We start from the raw sequence: 18,844 nt of genomic DNA, 5'->3' as shown, positions 1-18,844 counted from the left end.
AGGTATGGGCAGCCTGTCCTGAATGAGGCCACCCATAAAACTGGTGGTAGAACACTCAGGCTTTCTATGTGCTTGGTGTACAACACCGCTGTGCAAATACAGCAGCGGGCTTAGCAATCCATTTGCTGCTCTTGCTGGGATGCCCGCTGTTCGGCATGAGCATGTGTAGGTCTCGTCAGGATCCTGGCTGTGTTTTGTTTTATTGTTCTGATTATCCTGTTCTTCCTCCAGCTGCATTTTAATTCCTTGCTTGGGTTGGCTTAATTCCTTGGCTAAGCACCAAGTGTTGTTTTGCCAAGACATCCCTGATTTCATCCTTATTTTGACCGGTTGGAAAAGTCACATTTTTAATGTCGGGAAACTAAGTTTTGAATTTCAACGAAAGAGTGATATCGTTTTTCAAGAGAGGGTGAAAGCATTCATTCCCACTTCTCAGTCAGCTCAGTTGAGGCCAAAGAAGCTGAGCTGTCTGCCATCTGTCTCCTCGCCAGGCTCTCTTCTACCATAAACATTTTTGAACAGGTTGGCCAATTTCAATCACACTTGAAAGAAGGGTAACTGTCTCATAGACAATTATACTTTGACAAATTTTATCACCTGCCAGAGGATCATTTACAGAGAAGCAGAAAGAAGTCGATGTGATGGCCAAGGGTCAGATAGCTGGTCCATCACGATGGCGTGCAGCTCCGGACCAGCTGGAGTGTGTGCTGCTTCTTCTGCTGTCTCTGGTTGAGCTGGAGGTGTCCAAGGGGATGTGGTGGAATTTGGTTAATGGTGGTGGGGAGGATGTAGGAGATAAAAAGCACAAATGTGTATATAGGTATATATATATAAAGTATAGGAAAATGGGCTTTATTCGTTCTGCTCTTCCCCAACTTGCTTCTGAAGTTTTTTTAAGGTTTCTAAAATATAAAATGTAAAAATGTAAAAATTCATTTTAAAATACCAACAATATTTTTTTTTGTACAGTGAATTGGAAGATAAAGCAGAAACATAAATTTCTAGTGCATGAAAAATGGAAAGAGAAAGACCTGATCTTTTAGGATGAAGTGCAAAGGCTACATTTTAGATGCAGGCAGGATTCACCTCCCAAGTCAGCCGGTCCCCCTGAGGCTGGCCAGCCGCTGGGAGGCATGAACAGCGTCCAGAAACTCGAGCTGCTCAGCTCCATGTGCTGTGACAAGCCAATGGCTGCGACAGCCCATGAGGGTCTTTATCTGTTGAAGGCAGCTGAATGGGCCAGGCCAGGGATAAAAAATGGTCCAGGATGTAACGCCTCACAACTGAAACTGCTCGGTGTTCCAGGTACAAATGCCAAACTTTTCAGGTACATTTCATTTTTGGAAAGTACCTTCTTCCTGCTGTATTTCGAAATATAGCACGTGTGTAGGTATATGCTGCCCGAGAGGACTGGTGCTTTTCTATACACATCTTTTGAATGTTTGGTGCTTAAATTCAAAAGGGCACATTAATTTAATTAATTTTTCTTTAACAGCTGGCTTGAGGAGGTGTAACTGCTTTGAAATGAAGAAACTTTTTTTCTAATTCTGTGAGGCAGTTAAAGTAAATGCTAATGTTCTGGGGGGTTATATTCCCAATTGCTCTAAACCATTCAAAATCATATATTTATTCTAGTACTGACTATGCTAAGCAATCTTGCTTTCAAAAGCCTAAAAAAAAAGAATAAAAAAAAGCTACTCATCTATTGTCTGCCTGTCCAGGTTTTCTCTTGTGCAGTACACATTTATAGTCTTATCTTTTCCAATAATATCACTGTCAATAGAGACTTTGGTCCCAGGTCACGGTTCTGTTTAATTTCCATTGCATTAAAACACGGTACACCTCAGCTGGGCAGCGATTCCCGACCAGGCATCACTGGCAGAGGGGGAAAGCTGCTCTTCAGACGAGGAGGGGAGGTGATCTCTTGTGCTCCCATGGCAAGAGGAAGGGGATGGGCTGGGGTGGGAGGGGATCGAGCATCTGCTGCTCATCTTGATGGAGATCCCTTGCAGCCAGCATAGCAATGCTGGTTTATACTGGCAGGGGACCTATTTCCCTGTGCTCTCATCCCCCTCAGAAAGTGCACAAAGAAAAGCAGCTAAACTTGTATTGCAGAAGAATTTGCTCCAGGCTGATCCATGGAATGGAAATGTTTTTTGGAGCCATCTGGGGCAAGATTAGCTGACCTTTTGGCTGCAAATTATTACCAGCTAGTAAGTCCTGCTTGTGTGGTCACAGGAGAGGATAAGATTTGTCTTTGCAGCAGAAGTTGTATTGAATGTTAAAAAAAAAAAATACAATCAATTTCAGGAAGACTGGAGTAAGTAAACCTGCCGTTCATTCAGTTCTTAGACGCAGAGTAGGTGCCTCTGTGTCTTCCTTTTCTATCTCTGCTTACAGAAGTGATATTACTGAATTAATTATGACATCTTCATGAAAAGCTGAAGAATCACTCAAGTCCTCTATTCAGTGGTAAAGAAACGTCAGATTCATCTCACAGTAAATTTAAAATTACACCAACCTGAACTATCACTACTGGCAGCATAATAATAAGGCAGGTAATCAAAATCAATTAAATTCCAGTGCCTTTCTATTGTCCTAGAAAATTCAAATTTGAAATTAGTTTGAGTTCATTTGACTTCTCAATAAAAGAAGCAGAGCTTCAGAGATAACTTGAAATACCTATAGGGCCATGACTGATCTTTTCTCAAACTGCAAAGACCAGAGGAGCTGTGTGTGCACGTGCATGTCAGTGCATACTGAGCACCAAATACAACCAGATACTCAAAGTCAATGGAGTAACTGGTTTGAAGCTGCTGTTTTGACGTGTGTTAGCTGGGACTCAGGCCTGCCAGAACTCAATTTGTTAAAAATTTGGATGAGATATTGATCAGGTGAATGCCAAATGAAGTGTGCCTCCATTTCCACCACGTAAGAAGGAGGAGGACTAAGTCTGGTGCATGCTCCTCTGCAGAACCTTCACAGAGACCCTGGAGCAACCAGAGGAAGGGGAGCTCCATGTGTCCTACCAGCAGTGACATGTACAGATATGTCTATGTATGGGACACCCACTTTTCAAATCACAGAAGAGGGGATTGCCCAGGAGCTTCAGATGCTGCCAAGATGAGTGTGTTCCCATAGCACCTTGCCTTGGTTTTGGCACTGGCTGAGCCTTTGAGTTACCTCCAGTAGTAGGACGGAGCATAGGCTGGAGCGAATGATGCTCACATGGGGGTGGCTATGGGATGAGCATAAGACTCTCAGGAGCAGCGGTGTCATCCAGGGTAGTTCTGTGGACATAGACATAGCTGGGAGGCACAGAAGAAAATTTACTGTCTAAGGAGATTTTCTCCTGGAGAAAGGTGCTGAGCAAAGCCCGGGCTGGGTGTTGGGGCTGATCTAAGCCAGCATTGTGCCAGTAACTTCAGCACAGCCATTGGCACCAGTCTGGCTTTCCAGAAAAGCTCATCTTGTACAACCCCTTTTCCCAAGCCTGTGAGTGGCACACCTTCCAGTGAAGACCCCTACACATAGCTGGAGAGATATATATATGTATATATATATATATATATAAATACTCTTCTATCTGCCGGTATCTGCCTAGAGAGTTAGGATCTTTGGGACAAGGATTTCCCCTCTTTGTGCACCCTGCCTCACACAGGTAAGATTTTTACTCCTTTTACACTTTTCCTGAGCCTTGCTGGCTGGACCCATGGCTATGAGGGTAGGCTGGGTATGATACCCCACCTACTGCCATAAGGGGGGTGCTCAGCAGCAAAATCCTCTCTGTCTGTCTGGGATGCAGGAGCTGCCCCACCCCACAGTGACCTGCTGTTTTGTTTGGGAAAAGAGGAGGTTTGGGTTGTTTTGCTGTGTGGCTTCTATTCCTGTAGCAATCCCAATTCCTGCCCATGGGATTTGGGAATGCTGTGGTGCATCTTTGGGGTCATGGAAGTATGTGCCACGGTGGGGCCCAGGGCATGTGAGGGAGTATCCCAAAGGCTCAGGGAGAAAACAGTGTGCCCAGATGTGGTGGTGGGCATGGAGGGAGGAGGGAGCAACACAAGTTGGGAAGGAAGAAGACTGTGACCTGGAGGGAGGGCAGAAGAGCTTGGCTCTCAGCTGTCACTGCCAGCAGTCCCAAACTGGACTCACCACTCCCTCCAGCCTTTCCAGGCACTGGGTTATGTTTCTCCCAGTCCAGCCCTGAAGCGGGCAGAGCTCTCGCCCTCTCCCCGTGCTGCAGCGGGCAGCCGGCACTCCTGCGGCTTGCCCCGATGGGAGGTGTGATCCCACCCCCACCTGCCACGGCGCCGCCGCCCCGAGGCTCGGAGCAGGGCTCCCCCCCGCCCCAGTCCTGGTGTTTCCCATCCCCATCCCCTGCTACGGCGCCCCAGGCAGCCCCTCACCGCCTCCCAGCCCTGACCGCGGCACCTGCTCCATCTTCCGCGCACCCCGGCCCGCCGCGGAGCATCCCGGCGGCGGGACCTCCCCCGCCCTCCCTCCCTTCCTCCCTCCCTCCCTCCCTTCCCGCGTCCTCGAGTCGCGCCAGTGATGGAGAGAGCGTCACCGTCTCCCAGCAACGCTCCTAGCAACGCTCCTAGCAACCGGGCAACATCTGCTCCCGCTGGACCAATCCGCGCCGGGAACATCTGGGCACCCACCTCCGCGGGCTGCGGCCGGGAGGTGATGCGCTCCTCAGTGGCTGCAGGGACCCGCAGGAGCTGCCACCACCGCCGCCACCACCGCCTCCACCGCCACCACCTCCTCCAGGAGCAGCCGGCGGCTCCGGCAGCGAGGACAGGACGGGGAGCAGCCCTCCCTCCGGAGCGGGGGCTGGCGGGGTGAGTGCCCTGAGCTGCTGGTGGCAGGGGACAGCGAGCCGGGGGGTCGTCGGTGGCAGCGAGCTGGCGTGGGGCTTGGCTGGTGGGATCTGCCCCAACGGCTTTGGCAGGTGGCTGTTGGCGTAGAGTAAGTTTTGCTTGTGTTTGTGAGCTGTTGGCTTTGCTGCATCGCGGGAGAGGGCAAAGAGCTGAGCGGGAGGCTCACCGCTCGTCCTGCGGCGCTGGGGGCTGTGGGCAGGGGTGCCTGCTGCTCTGCCGGGCTCCAGCATGCTCTACAAAAGGTCGTTTTAATCAGAGACATCTTTTTACGGTCAAAGCTGAACTCTGAAAAGTAACCGAAGCTACTCTTTCGTTGCCTGTCAATGAAGTATCATCCTCTGGGATGAGACAACTATCTAAATATAGTTGTCTTATAGCTGCGAGACGGGAATACGCACACATACATGCTCTCTTTCTTTCTCTCTTGCAGGATTTAGACCTGTTTATTTTCATTCTTGTACAAAAAAAAAAAAAAATAGTGTGTCTCTGCACACACGTGTAGAAGTGTAGACTGGGTATACGCATGCATATCTGTGATTGTTTTTCTCCCCCGAGTGGGAAATATTCTTACTACGGTGTGCCAGATACTCCCTCCAGAAAGCAAGGCATCAGCTGGCTGCTGCTGCATCTACTTGCAGCCTAGAAACTGTACCCTATGGAAGGCAAACACCGAAATATGCATGCTGCAATAATGCTGTTTAATATAAATGGTAATCTGCCTTTCCCCAGACCTGTATTACTCTGCAGGCAGTGTGTGTGGGGGTGTGTGTGTGGATGATAGGAAATTAATGCTACTACTCAAAATAATGGTGTGGTTTTAATAGCTTTCCTCTGAGGCTGACAAGAATTAATGGAGAAAATAATGTGTCTTTTTAAGAGGTGCTGTTCAGGGCAGTTATGTTCTAGCTTAGGAAACTTCCAGATATTTAGAGGAGCAAGCTACATTTTTGCAGCATTTTCTCCAACAGGATTAGAGCTATGCCACTGAGAGACTGAAATGGTTTTTCTTAATGTTTTCTTTTACTTTCCTGATGCTTGAAAGGGAGTCCAGGAAGCAAGGTCAAAGTTAGAGAATTGGATGTGACATCAGAACTCTTTATTTTTCCTGTTATTAAGCCCCGTGGGGCTGCTGAAATAGCACTTTCTTCTCTTGCGGTCCAGCTACTTGCCGTGTATGTCCTGACTTTGCCACCTGAACTATGTGTGTTTCTCCTTGGTCCGCCACGGCAGGTAACTGTTCAACAGTGCTGTGCTGCCAGAAATGCTCGCTGAGCCCGTGCAAGGAGGAAATCTTACCCGAACCGCTGAGATTATCCCAGACAGACCCTTTGCAGATTGACTCCGCATCCTCAGGTAACTAAGAAGTTTGCAGGCTTCAGCTGGTCGGGTTTGCCTTCAGAGTGAGGGAAATCACTTGGATTAGTGTTGAAAGGGGGTGAAGCTGCGAACGTGATTTTATTCTACTGATAAGAGCAGTGGGACTACAAGGAGCCAGACAGGAATAGTCAGTCAGTCATTAAGTCTCGTGTCTTCATGCACTCATGAGAGCTATTCAGATGCTCGTGCCTTGCACACACGTGTGCTCGGGGAGAATCTGCAGTTAGGGAGGTCTACAAAGCAGTTAGAAAACTAAAAGAAAAGCAGTTTTAAAGTGAAAAGCCAGCAGCTCCAGCCAGCAGACAACAGCACGTCTGTGGGTCCCCACCTTTTTGCAGGTCAATTAAAGGGGGCTTTCTCTGCCTGAGCAAGGAACAAGACTTGATATTCTGGAAGGACTGCAATCAATTGGCAGCCTGTGTGAAATCCTGGGGCTGGCATGTGTTTTCGATCCACATGTTCATGTGCCTGTGGTCTGGTAGCTTTACATTATCAACTGGGAATCTCACAGTGGGACCAGCTGCTTTTTCTGCTGCGGAAGAAGGGAAATGCAGCTGTATAGCATATGTAATCAGAGGAAGGTTTCAGCTGAGCACCCCCTAATTGCAAGTGCTGCTAAGGTTAGAGGGGGTGGTGGAATTTATCACTGCAGTTTGACAGCAGTCACAAGAACATGATGATACGTCCTGCCATGCCAAAGTCATGTCTCCTGCTGATAATAAATGTCAATTTCTGTGTGCTCAGAAGCCTCAGGTTTTCTATTTGTGCATGCAAGAGATGCTCAGAGATGGTTTCTGTCTCAGCCAGCTTTCGCTTGCATATTGATTATCCTCCCTTACTCTGTGATAGGGAACTGCAGGGCACGGGCACATTTGAGTCACCACCTTCGGCGCGCAGCATCGTCGGCAGGTCTGCTCGGCCAGCGAGTCTCTTTGCTTACCCCCTGCAGACGTCTGCATCAACAAGCCAATAGTACTGGCTCGTACAACCCCTTTCACTGCAGCACCGAGCAGGCAGGGATGAATTTTCTTCCCAAGGAAAGGTAGGAGAGGTGGAGGCACAGGCAGGTGTGGGAACACTCCCAAGGTCTCAAGTGCAAGCTCTGGGGCAGAGCTGCTGTTCAGATGCAGGGCTTGCAGATCCCTCTCTGTTGCCTGAGATTGAAAAGCACAAGGTCTGTGTCTGTTTTTCCTGGCTGTTCAATCACTTGTTAAACCCCATCTTGCCTCCTGCCTGGGCTAGCTTGCAGCCCTGTGGAAATCACCCAGCACTAATTCATGCCAAAGAGGGGCTCCTGTCGCTGGGGTGATGTGTGAGTACAGGAGCCAGATGAAGATAATTTCTTGTAATTTGCATTTCAACTGTGAAGTTGCCATGTTATAAATCTATTTCCAATCCAATCTAGATAAGATAACCCTCTGTCCAAACATGCCTAATAACTCTGTAGGTACGACGCCATAGAGCACTGTAATTATTCCTGGAGAAATAAATAGGAACAGGCACATTTTGCTCCTTTGAAAGTACAATTAAAGCCCTTGCAAAGCTGTGTTTGAGAGATCCAGGCTTGAGACAGAGGCATCTATTCCCTCATGGCTGCGTGTGAGATTTATGTTTCAAACTTCCATTAGCGTTAATGGCAGCTACAGCCGCGGTGCTCCGATGTGCCGTGCATTCAGAGCAGGCATGTACCGGTGGGGTGTAAACACTGGCCAGCGTGAGCAGGCAGCGCCTGCCCTGTGGCTCCTGAGCTCTGGCAGTGCTACTTGCTGTTGCAAATTTTACCGAGTCTTTGGTGACTCACAGAGGGCTTGCAGCTGAACGCTGGTGGGATGCTGAATGCGCTTTTCTGAGGTTCATCCAGGCTGGAAGGACAAACCTCACGCTCAGGACTCAGCACTACGCTGGTTAGTCCCTATGGGGAAATTTGGCCCTGTGCCTTGACTTGTGGTGTAGCGCTGAAAAAAAAATGTAATGTGATTAAGATGTATCTGTCTCTGAGCTTGACTGAGGCAGAGGCAGTGACTCATACCACCTTGCTGTAACTGTCAAAACACTTGGCTCGCGAGAATAGCCTTCCACACAAAAAGCACTGATTCAATATGTTTATATTTAAACAAAACACTAAGGGTCTGATTCACTGCGGCATTACTACAGCCTTGGATGCCTGCAGCCTCAGCCAAGCAGCTCGTAGGCACGCACAGAGCCAGTCTGCTCTGACTTTCAAGAGAAGTGTTGGGGAAAGGCTTGGTCCTTGCAGGCTTCCTGCAGGGAGAGGTACCCTTTGTAGGCTTTAGCTGCTGTCAGGGGTGCAGTGCGAGGGCACAGGTCATGCTTTCTTTCCTCTGCACCTGCAGACCGGTGTGTGGACAGCAGCAGCAGCAGCCACAAAAAGATGACGGTGTCAATGAGAGGGGTGGTGGTGGGATGGCAGCTACACCGAGCATGAGAGCAGACCTTGAGCTTCTATGGAGCAGCACTGTGATGGGGTTTGCCTTTAATTCGCTTTCTCACCCTGTTGCTGCAGGTGTGCAGGCAGCACCCCTTCCCTCCCAGAGAGAGAAGGTAGAAGTTGAACCACCCATGACAACCCGTGGGAGCTGCTGGGTGCCCCGAGCCCTGCAGATTCGGAATTGCTGGAATTTGCTAACAGCTGGCATGGTGTCGCACAGCTTGTGGCTCCTTTGCTCTTAGAGTGTAGCCTTTCACTTACAAGTGGGAACATGTTTAAAACCAACCTTACACCCCAGAGGTGCTTTTGGTGTTCATCTGCTCGTTGTTTCCCTTTCTTGCAATTAAATCAGGTTGGCGGGGGGTTGTTACAAGTTTGCTGCTTTGTCTGGTGTAAGGACTTTAGGCATTTAAATACAGCCAACAACTTTACACCCAAGGGGTATATCCCAGGCTGGTGTTGAACATAACCCCAGAAAGGGGGTGACAGTTGGATGCTCGATGAATCCACTGCCAGGATGGTCATGTGTGTCCCTCTGCAAAACACAATTCTTTCTGCTTGATTCTGCCAGCCAGCATCAGCCCCCAGCCCACGGCATGTGCTAAACCACAGCCCTCCCTCCTCCTCAGGGTCGGGGGGCCAGTGCTGCAGTGGCTCTTTGCCTTGTCCTGGCTCCCTGCTCTTTGCTGGTGCCTCCAGGACCACCCGTGCTCAGAGGACAATGAATGTCCCACAGTCACCTTCCATTGCTGGAGTAGGGTGAGGAATTCCTGTGGCCAGGAGCAGCAAAGAGAGAGGTTTGCATGGAGCCGGCAGAGCTGAAGGACTGAGCTGGCACGCTCTGCACGCTGTGGTTGTCTGTCTTGCCCCTGCACTCGGGCTGATTTTCTGCTTGTGCTGCACATGGGCAGTGCTAGGTCTGTGCTTCCAGCCTGGAAACCACTAGGGAGCAAGTTTTAGCATTTAGAGGCTTCGTTTGAAGGGGAAGGATGGGCCCATGGTTAGCTCATCAACCTGTACGCTGGGTTTGTCTCCTTTCCCAGCCCTGACAGCCTGGGTGGCCGCAGGAATGTCTCTTCATCTTTCTGTACCTTTGCCTTCCTCAGAGTAGTGCGAGGAAAACTGTAACGTTTTCCCATCCCACGGTGCTGGGAGTATAAATACACTTGTGATTGTGCTCAGATAACACAGCAGTGGGCTTTTCACCTAGAATAACCTAATATCAGAGCAATTAAATGTCCAGGTTGTCTGGGCTCCGGTGTAATTAGACCACTAGAGTAAAACCTGCAAGTGGCAAAGGTTGCTGCCTATGAATTTAAACCAGTGGTTGCAGCAGCTCTGTGCTAGCAGAGCAGCAAAGCTGCTGCTGTACTCTTGCCCTTGAGAGCTGAGGTAAGTGCAGGGAGCATCTCTGGTGTGTGCAGTGGTCCAGGTTGACTAAAATGTAGCGTTGTTCCACAGCAAAAGGGATGGTCCCTCTCCTGGGGAGATGCTGCTGTTCTGTGCAGACCGTGTCGCACTGGATCCCAGAGCAAGGCTGGGGGTCTTGGTTCCAAGTGAGGTGTTAATCCACCAGTCAGGAGTTTTCTGCCCAGATTTGTAACATCCTTTATGGGAAATCTCTATACCCACAGATTTGAAATTCAGGGAGAAAACACAAGTGAAGGGATTTCTTCTTCAGCCCCTTCTTGTGTGTTTTTGATGTAGAGGAAGGAAGGGAGAGCTCATTACTCCTTCATGACAGTGAAGGAGAGATGCCACCAGTCCCTGAAATAGCTGTGTGGGTATCTTTTCACTCCCACCTGCACCTACGGCTCAAAGAGCCCCCCGTGCCGCACAGCAGGATCCTTCCAGTGACGTGACACCTGTGTTTGCGCTGTGCAATACCTTGGGGCTTTTCTACTGTGGCAAAGCAGCAGTCCAGAACCAAGCCCCTTTTTTCCTCAGAAAACCTAAGTTTTCAATACCCCCATAAGGAGGTCTTGATTTGGGGAAGAGAACCTATCCCATAGGACCTCACTTTGGGTTATTCTGAAAAATGGCTCTGTACACTTTCTTCCCCTGAGCTGCCTTTAAATGCCAGCATAGTAAGATAGTAAGTTGGTGTTTGGGGTTTTTTTGGTTTTTTTTTTTTTTTTTTTTTTTTTTTTTTTTTTTTTGATATAGTGCATTTAAAAGCAAAACCCAGACATTTCTTACAAAAGAGAGGGTTTGGGAGGTGATGATGCTACTCGCAAATGATGCAGACGCCTCCTGGTGTTGTCTGGTGTATAGAAAAGCAAATCCCAGTGCTGGCTTTCACAGGGACCCAGTGTTCACCAGACTGAACACCACTGAAGTTGTGGATCTCATTAAGATGCTGAATTAGCACCACGTCACCTTTCCATGGAGATGAGCCAGCCTGGAGCAGCCAGCCAGGTCCGGCTGGGGCTGTGGGGGAGCTCTGCTCGGGGGGGCAGCCCTCCGCCGGGCTCCTGTCACAGGACGTGGTCCCTCCTCTCAGTCCAAAGGCTGATCCTCCATCCTCTGTGCCCTAAAAAAATGAAGCAACCCAGAGAACGAGCCAGCTGCATCCCCCTCCCACCGAGCCGGGGTTCTCCTGCTTCTCTGGGACGACACTACCACCTAGTGAATACGCTCCGCATTGGCTTGCCAGGGAGGCCACAGAGCCCTGTGTGGAAATTAAACCCCATCCCTTGTCCCACCCCCACCAAGTGTGGGGCAGGGACCCCTGTTCTGAGGCCTGGTGGCCCCATCCCTGTCCCTCCCGCGGTGCATGGGTACCTCCCCGGCTGGGGCTGCTCGCCCCGCTCTGCTGGCTGTGCTGCCGGGGTACCCCGCGGGGCTGGCACTGGGGGTCCTGCTGGCAGCGCCAGTGTGCCCCGTGTTGTGGCTGGCACTCCGCAGCGGGGCTTGGTGGGCTGGCAAGCCTCACGGTGGCAGCTCAAGAATGCCTTTGTATCTGCCAGCCTCTTTGTAAATTTGCCAGTGGGATGAGGGCTGCAGGTCGAGGCTGGGTGTCACCCCAGCTGCATCCCACCGCTGCACCCCTCCTTCCCCCCGCACCCTGGACCGTGACGTTACAGCCACTGCGGCACCACAAGCCACTGAGCCATTTTTTCTTCTTCTTTTGTGCAGAGCTGATCTGATCGGGGCCTACCAAAGACATTAACGACGTCGAAAGTAGCCTACTTTAAGAGAAAATATGCAGAAGAAGAACATTTACATCAAGATTACCATGAGTATTGTCCAAAAGTGAGTAGCTCTCTCATTCCAGACCCCATCCTCCCCTGGTTTCATTCCACCGTGCTAAAGACCCATTTACTTGCTCTTTACTCCCCAGCACCTGATACTACCCGAGGACCGGACTTGTATTCTAAAACTTTCTCTCCAGAAACTCCGATTCCTGGATGACCCTGAAGCCTATCTCCGTAGGTCTGTATTAATTAACAATCTGTTGAGGAAGATTCACCTAGAGACAGAGAGGGAGAGCTATGAATACTTTAAGGAGGCTCCGTGTTATAGGACTGCTTACTCTGACGCACGAAAACGGCTGAAGTTTATGGTGCAGGAGTGCTGTTCCCAGTCGCTCTATTATGAAGAGCTGCATTCGTATCGCATCGTGCCTTACTCTGCAGAGAACGCCGTTTACGGAATGGGCTACACGAGCAGCCACTTGGAGCAAAATTCTCAATTGCTTATTTATAAAATGAATTAAAGTAGCTGTTAGACCCACTGATGTTTGTTTCTGAATGCTTGAACTGCTTATTGAGATGTTAAGATGAGGCACTAATTGCAGATGTACCTGTGATCAAAGGCGGATGTGTTCAGAGCTAAGTGGAAGGTACTTTGACTGATGTTCTGCAGTCCCCGCTGTTAACCCCCCGGTTATGAAGTACCTTGACGTACACACAGAGCTGGTGCAATACGGAGGTCCTTATCTGCAGAGACTGTGTGCAATGCGTTTGATAGAAACAAAGCTGCATTTAAATTATCTGTGTGTAGATAGACATTCAAAATCACTTTGCAGTTCAATTAGGCCATCCCCGGTGGAAGGGGAGCCCCCAAAGCGGTGGAGTAGTCTGAAAGTGAGTAGTAAAATGCAAGTTATTTACTGTAGAGGTATAGGTAGAAAGTTTCTTTGAGAAATGCTTTGACCATGGAGGAGCCAGTGCCAAAGGAAACAGCCTTTTGCTTAGGATTTTCAGAGACTTAACTTGCTTGCTACTTACAAGACACTCTATACTGAGATTTGCAAGGGTTTGTTTTTTTTTTTTTAAATAATTGCATTCACCTTTTACTTATATTATCTCTTAGCTGGTATCTACTTTGCTATTTTAATACAATCCAGAATGAGTCACAAGAAAGATTGTTTCTTCAGCCTGTCATCAGTGTTTCCTTAACTTCATTTGATTCTTTCCCTAGCTGTTTCCCTGATACTTCTTTGCATGCTAATTTGCTGTTTGGCCAGAGGTTCACGTTGGTGCTAGGGAATAGACAGTAATTTCTTTTTATGTGGAATATAAAAGACAGAAAAACAATGATAGCTCTCATAGATAGAGAATGAATGTATCTGACAGATGCTAGTAAAACCTCAGAGGTTCTCCTGATGAAACTGCTCAGCATTAGTAATAGTGTTTCAGGTTAAGTGAAATACCTAATTTCAATCTGGGAATTAACCTTAGAATATGTAAATATATATTTCACAAGCTATGACATGAGAGATGTTCAGCAAATCGATGACTACAGGTGGAAAGTTTTATAGCTGCCAAAGCTATGTCATGAAAATACCAAAGAGTAATATAAGGGAAAAGATGATGCTCCAGCAATGGGGTCAAAAGCAAAGATTGCACTATAACCTGGGGAAATGTGACTAACGAGCCTGTAAACTAGCTGTTACCGATACACCTGCAGTTCACCTGCAGGTGACTTGCATCCCAGAACTGCTGAACAAATATACAAGATGATCCAAAGCCTGTTGAAGTCCTACAGGTCTGTTGGCTTAACAGTGAAGAAATTGGCTTTGCCTTGCTGGCTATCACCACTTTAAAGCTTTAAAGCAAAATAAATAATAGCGCATACTCAGCTGTAGGCAGATATATATCCAAAGGCCTAATTTTTTATTTTGAAAGGCTTTGCTCATGCACATGTGGCTGATGCTATTTCTGAAGCATTATACGAACAAATACCATTGCTTGCCAGGACATGCTTCACGTAGGATCCCTCCTGTAACCCTGCTTAGAGCATCCTAGTTGTGTGTGTCGTACATATCATTGCAGCTCTCAGGCACGTTGTTAGTGCAGGAGAAAAGACAGAAAGGCAAAGGCAGGAGGTGTGAAGAGCAAAGTTGACTCTGGAGTCAGTAGTTAGAAGCCAGTACAGGATTAGGAGACAGAAGGAAACAAAGAAATCCAGATATTTTTTTAAATGGGGGAAAAAAAAAAAAAAAGCAACAGTCTAATTCAAAACAAAGATAACCTGCAAACTGGAGAACATAAACAGCACAGATATTGTGGGAAGGCTGGAAAAACAGGGCAGTGCTGTTTGGGAGGTGCTGTTAGTCAAGATGCATGTGTTCAGGTTTTTGTTTTTATTTTGAGACAAGGCGTATTTACTTGTCTCTTACAAAAGGGTGTCTTTAAACCCTTGGTCAGTGTAATGTGGTGTCAGAGCTGCCTGGCTATGTGCGGTTGTGCTCCTGCTGCCCCAGCTTGCCCCAGCCCCAAACGCCGTGAACAATTAAGCCCACACTGGGGATAGTTTGCGAGATCTCCAGTAAAAGTGGCGCTGCCCATCTCAACAGGGGCCAGCTGAGAAAGGCCAGGCTAGTTATCAGTGTGTGGAACAGCCCTAATATCACCAGCAAAAGCCAGCAGCGAAACCCATCGCCCGTGTGGGCTGCTGCTGTGACGGCTCCTGTGAGCCGTGCCGTTGTCCCCCAAAGAGCTCTCCGGCCTCTGCCGGCACTTTGTGCGCCCCGTGCAGACTTAGGGGCTGGGGTAGGGACATTAGAAGGCTGCTAAGTGGTAAAGGAAAAGTATTCCTGTCTTCTGATTTTTCAAATGATCTAATTTTCCACTCTGATCTGATTTACGCATATTTTTAATTTGTGTCCATTTTTGCCTGAATCATATCGTTTAGCAGCTACACAAAATGCTAAAATGCTTTTTTTTTCCTTTCACTGATCTACTTTATATATTCATAGGGTGGTTCTTGCCTGGATAAACAAAACTTTTTACATAAAATTAATAATGTTTCAATAGAGTAAAAAATCTCAGTAGGATTAAAGCCTTTAACATCACCTGAAAAAACCCCGTTGTCCCTGTCAGATTCAACTTTGAAGAATAACTTCTCTGCCTGCTAGAAAAGGCAGATACTTTCTTACCCATTGAAAGCTTCTCTGATAAGGTGTTGCGATAACTGAGTGGGTATAACAGACAAAAATCTGAATCAGATAACAAAACTCCTGAAAGAGGAAGATATTTTACTCATGTTTTTCTCATGTGTTGTTTTCTTGAGCAACATTGGCTGATTTTTTTACTTTTACTTACTCTAGGGCTGTTAAAATGGACAATTTCTTTCTAGAAAACACATTGCTTTTTTATGGCTGACTTTTTGATATGAAATTGAATCAAAGGTCCGCATTCTAAATATTTAAAGTCTACTCAAGTTTTTACTGCCTTCCGCTTTGCACAGCGATTTGTGCTGTTGAAATGTGGGTCTGAAATATTCTACTTTAGTGCTTAGAAACCACAATTTATGGGGTGATTGAGAAGTACAAAGGTGCAATAACATTGCAAGTTACTCCTGAAATATTTAATTTGACACTTTTTGAATTATATACTGATTTTAACATTTGGTTACCAAGTTACTGGGTACCAGCCTTTTAACGCAGCTACATACACTGATTTTTCTTCTTTGGGTTTGTAGCTACAATTCAGCTCTTCTGGCTTCTGATGTGTGAATCTGTCTGTAGGTGGTCAACTTTTTCAGTGAGATATATATATATATTCTATTACGACTGCATTAGGAACTCCCACGTATGGGCTATGTTTGCACTGGATGTAAAGCAAGTCCTTCCTTCCCTTTGACTCAGTTGCCTTGGAGATAGTAGATTCATCAGAGGAGAATATAGACGAGCTAGGTGACAAAGGACAGACTTGGTAACGATAGCTGATCATTTTGAAAATGGCTGGCTTAGGACAATTCATTTTCGTCTGGGAATAGCAGCACACTTGACTGTAATTAGTGTTTCAGTGAGTTACATTTTCTCTGTGCCGCTTTTCCCTCGCTGGCTGTAAATGCTGGGCCTGATCCCAGCTGCAGGAGGGGCGGCGGTGGCTCCGTGGGAGGCATGGCAGGGGGCAGGGGTGTGGGGTCTCCTGGAGCTGGTGGAGCTGTGGCAGGGGGGTGCACACGCTGGGAGGCAGCCCGGCTCCACAGGGCAGCATTGCTGCCCGTGTGACCTGGTGCAGGCACCCCGACGCTGTAGGGCCCTGATCCTGCAAACGCTTCGGTTCTCTGCTGAGTTTCTTTGCACAGACCCTCTCACTGAAGCCAGAGAGGCTCCTTGTGTACTTGATGCTCAGCATGTGTACGAGTGCGTGCAGGGCTGGGGCTGCTGCACACCACAGATGTACGTACTCCTCCGTTGCCTAATTATCGGTGAAAGTGATTATTGAGCTGCCGCTTGAGTTCTTGAATACATTTATATTGCACTGTAAATGGAACTTTTGTTTTCAATGAATGTGTTGAGTATATGGACTATCGTGCCTTAAAGTCCCATCCTCATACGAGCCTTTGTATATGTTCTGTAAATCCGCAAACTGTCTATAGCTGGTAACTCTGTGCACTCTATACAGATCTGGTTCAGTACTCGGCAGGACCTTGGGAAACACCATCCTGACCTCAGTTTCCCATGAACACAGAGGGGATACGGCAATTCCCCTTTCTCTTCTTTTTTAGATTGCTTTCCTCTTCGCCGTTCATGAAATTTGGTTTTTCTGGTTTCTGTCGTAGCTGGGTTCTGGGTTACCTGCAATGCCAGGCACCCCTCACGGGAACTCAGAAAGTTGTAAAAAAGTTGTCTCCAGCTTTTAAATGCCATCTGTACAGCGCGCTCTCAGCAGGGAATCACAATTGCATATGACAACTGTGGCAGGTGTTGTCAAGTATATCATCATATATTTGACATGATTAATAAAGCAGAAAAGGGAACACCTATTTCTGTTGAAATGCATGAGCCTGCATTATGTTAAATACATGGTGATTATACACCACTTAATTGGAGTAATACCTACTGGTTCTATAATAAAAAAACGGCTTTTTAATGTTTAAAATTACTTGGGACCTGATTAAAGGTTTTTATGAAATTGTTTTCTAAAGTGAATAGTAAAAAAATGTATATGTATTTTAAATATATGTATGATGTGCATGTTATTAATAAAGATCTATTTCTATTGAACCAGGTGGACCATCATTGAATACATGCAGTTTGGTTTGCAAGCTAACACATAATGTTACTGAAGAAAGGTTTCTAATACCATCAATCCCCTGAAAAATGTATAAAACACAAATTATTTGAGGGACCTGGATCCTGGGGTTGAACCTGGACCCATCTCACATAGCTGATGTGTACAGCTGGGGCAACTCCCCTGATGCCGTGCAAACCCTGGCATTCACGTGTCCTGCCCTGATCCCATCGTTTGCATCCCAACTTGTCTACGGGCTTGCAAGACCCTTCTCCTTTTCCTTGTTCATTTAATTTATTTAAAAATCTGCGAGGAACCATTTTTCTAATTATGGTCTGCAGGACTCCTTCCAGATACTGCAGAAGTGTCACAGGTAAAAAAAGGTAGCTATTGGAGCAATTCAGGAAAATAGGAATTTTTACTAAAAATCCTAATTATAACGGAGAGATCACCCTCTCCCTCATCCTCAGGGCTTTTCCTTAGGATTCTTTTCCCTGAAGAAGCTGAAATGAAACCCTGAAAATGTTTATGGGCTATTGAAAGGGGAATTATCTGCAAAAGGATGAACTCCCGCCTGCAGGCAGGAGCCTTTTGAAGCAGCCACAGGGGAACATCTTCCAGGGCCAGGTGCCTCAGCACCCTCCTCCAGCCAGGGCTGGGGTACCATGGGGGTGCTGCGGGCCCAGGGTTTTTAAAGACCGAGCATTGCACCCAGCTGCTGTAGGCACAGCAGTAAATCAGTCACCTCCTTGAATGGTGTTGCGTTGGGAGAGAAGAGCTGCACGTTGTCAACCTGCGGCCAGCTCTGAAACTGCCTATCCCCAGTCCCTTCCATACCTCATCTGAATGTGGTGTTGCCAGGATTAAACAGCCACCACCCAAATCTTGAGATGTTCTTTATCAGACACAGCCCTTTACTTGTCTCTGGACCACCCCTGTTTTAACCAAAAAGCAATACCTTGACCTTGGTATGGGTACGTGCGTGACCTGAAGAATGAGCTTCTTAAAAGAGGTAGGCTGCATGTTTGCAGGTCTGGCCTGTTTTCTCCCTACATTATGTGTGAATGACCAAGGGTCTCTGGGGTGCCATATCCCTGGCACAGAAAGATGTATTCAGATGGCCAAAATTCCTCCTGGATCCTGTGTGGGAGCTGCTACCTCTGAGGATACGTCACACTGGTAGGAGATGCTGAGCCTTGGCCTTGGTCCAATTGTAGAGACAACTGCTTTAGTGTGGAAATAAAAGGCAGTGTAGCAGCTTCCCACGTCCCAGCACAGCCGCACTATGTTGTCCAACCCATGTAAATACTTTCCCACTATGGATATTTTCAAAGCCATGGGAATCATCCTGCCACAATGCAAATTCTGCTGCAGACTGGAGGTGGGGTCCCCTGTGCCAATCCCTCTGCTGAGGAAGGAGGGGGTAAAAGCACTGTGGCCAGACCACCCTGGGCTTGCTTTGCTCTCAGCTGAATTTCCTTTTTTGCTGTTTATGGCCATTTGCAGTCAGCTTGAATCAAAGCAGCTGCTGGGCTGCCCTACCTCGGCACTGCCAGCCCAGACTCGTGGAGCAGCTGGTGCAGGAAGGACCCAGGGAATCCAGCTGAAAGCTGTAATTCACCATTGCATCCCACACTCCGTGCATTTCAGGGCTTAATTAATTC

At 47.6% G+C, this 18,844-nt stretch overlaps 1 long non-coding RNA gene across 1 annotated transcript; it reads left to right on the top strand.

Moving 5' to 3' along the window:
• Nucleotides 1-4,731: 4,731 nt before the first annotated feature.
• Nucleotides 4,732-17,176, top strand: LOC119150650. The gene is made up of 4 exons (XR_005105170.1): nt 4,732-4,844; nt 6,114-6,236; nt 11,848-11,964; nt 12,053-17,176. It is a non-coding gene; the product is annotated as an uncharacterized LOC119150650 (long non-coding RNA).
• Nucleotides 17,177-18,844: the final 1,668 nt, after the last annotated feature.

This window comes from Falco rusticolus, chromosome 7 (genome assembly GCF_015220075.1).
Source record: "Falco rusticolus isolate bFalRus1 chromosome 7, bFalRus1.pri, whole genome shotgun sequence".
In the NCBI taxonomy this organism is placed as follows: Eukaryota; Metazoa; Chordata; class Aves; order Falconiformes; family Falconidae; genus Falco; species Falco rusticolus.
The sequence above is the reverse complement of the archived record's forward strand: the minus strand, read 5'-3'. Positions and strand labels throughout refer to the sequence as shown.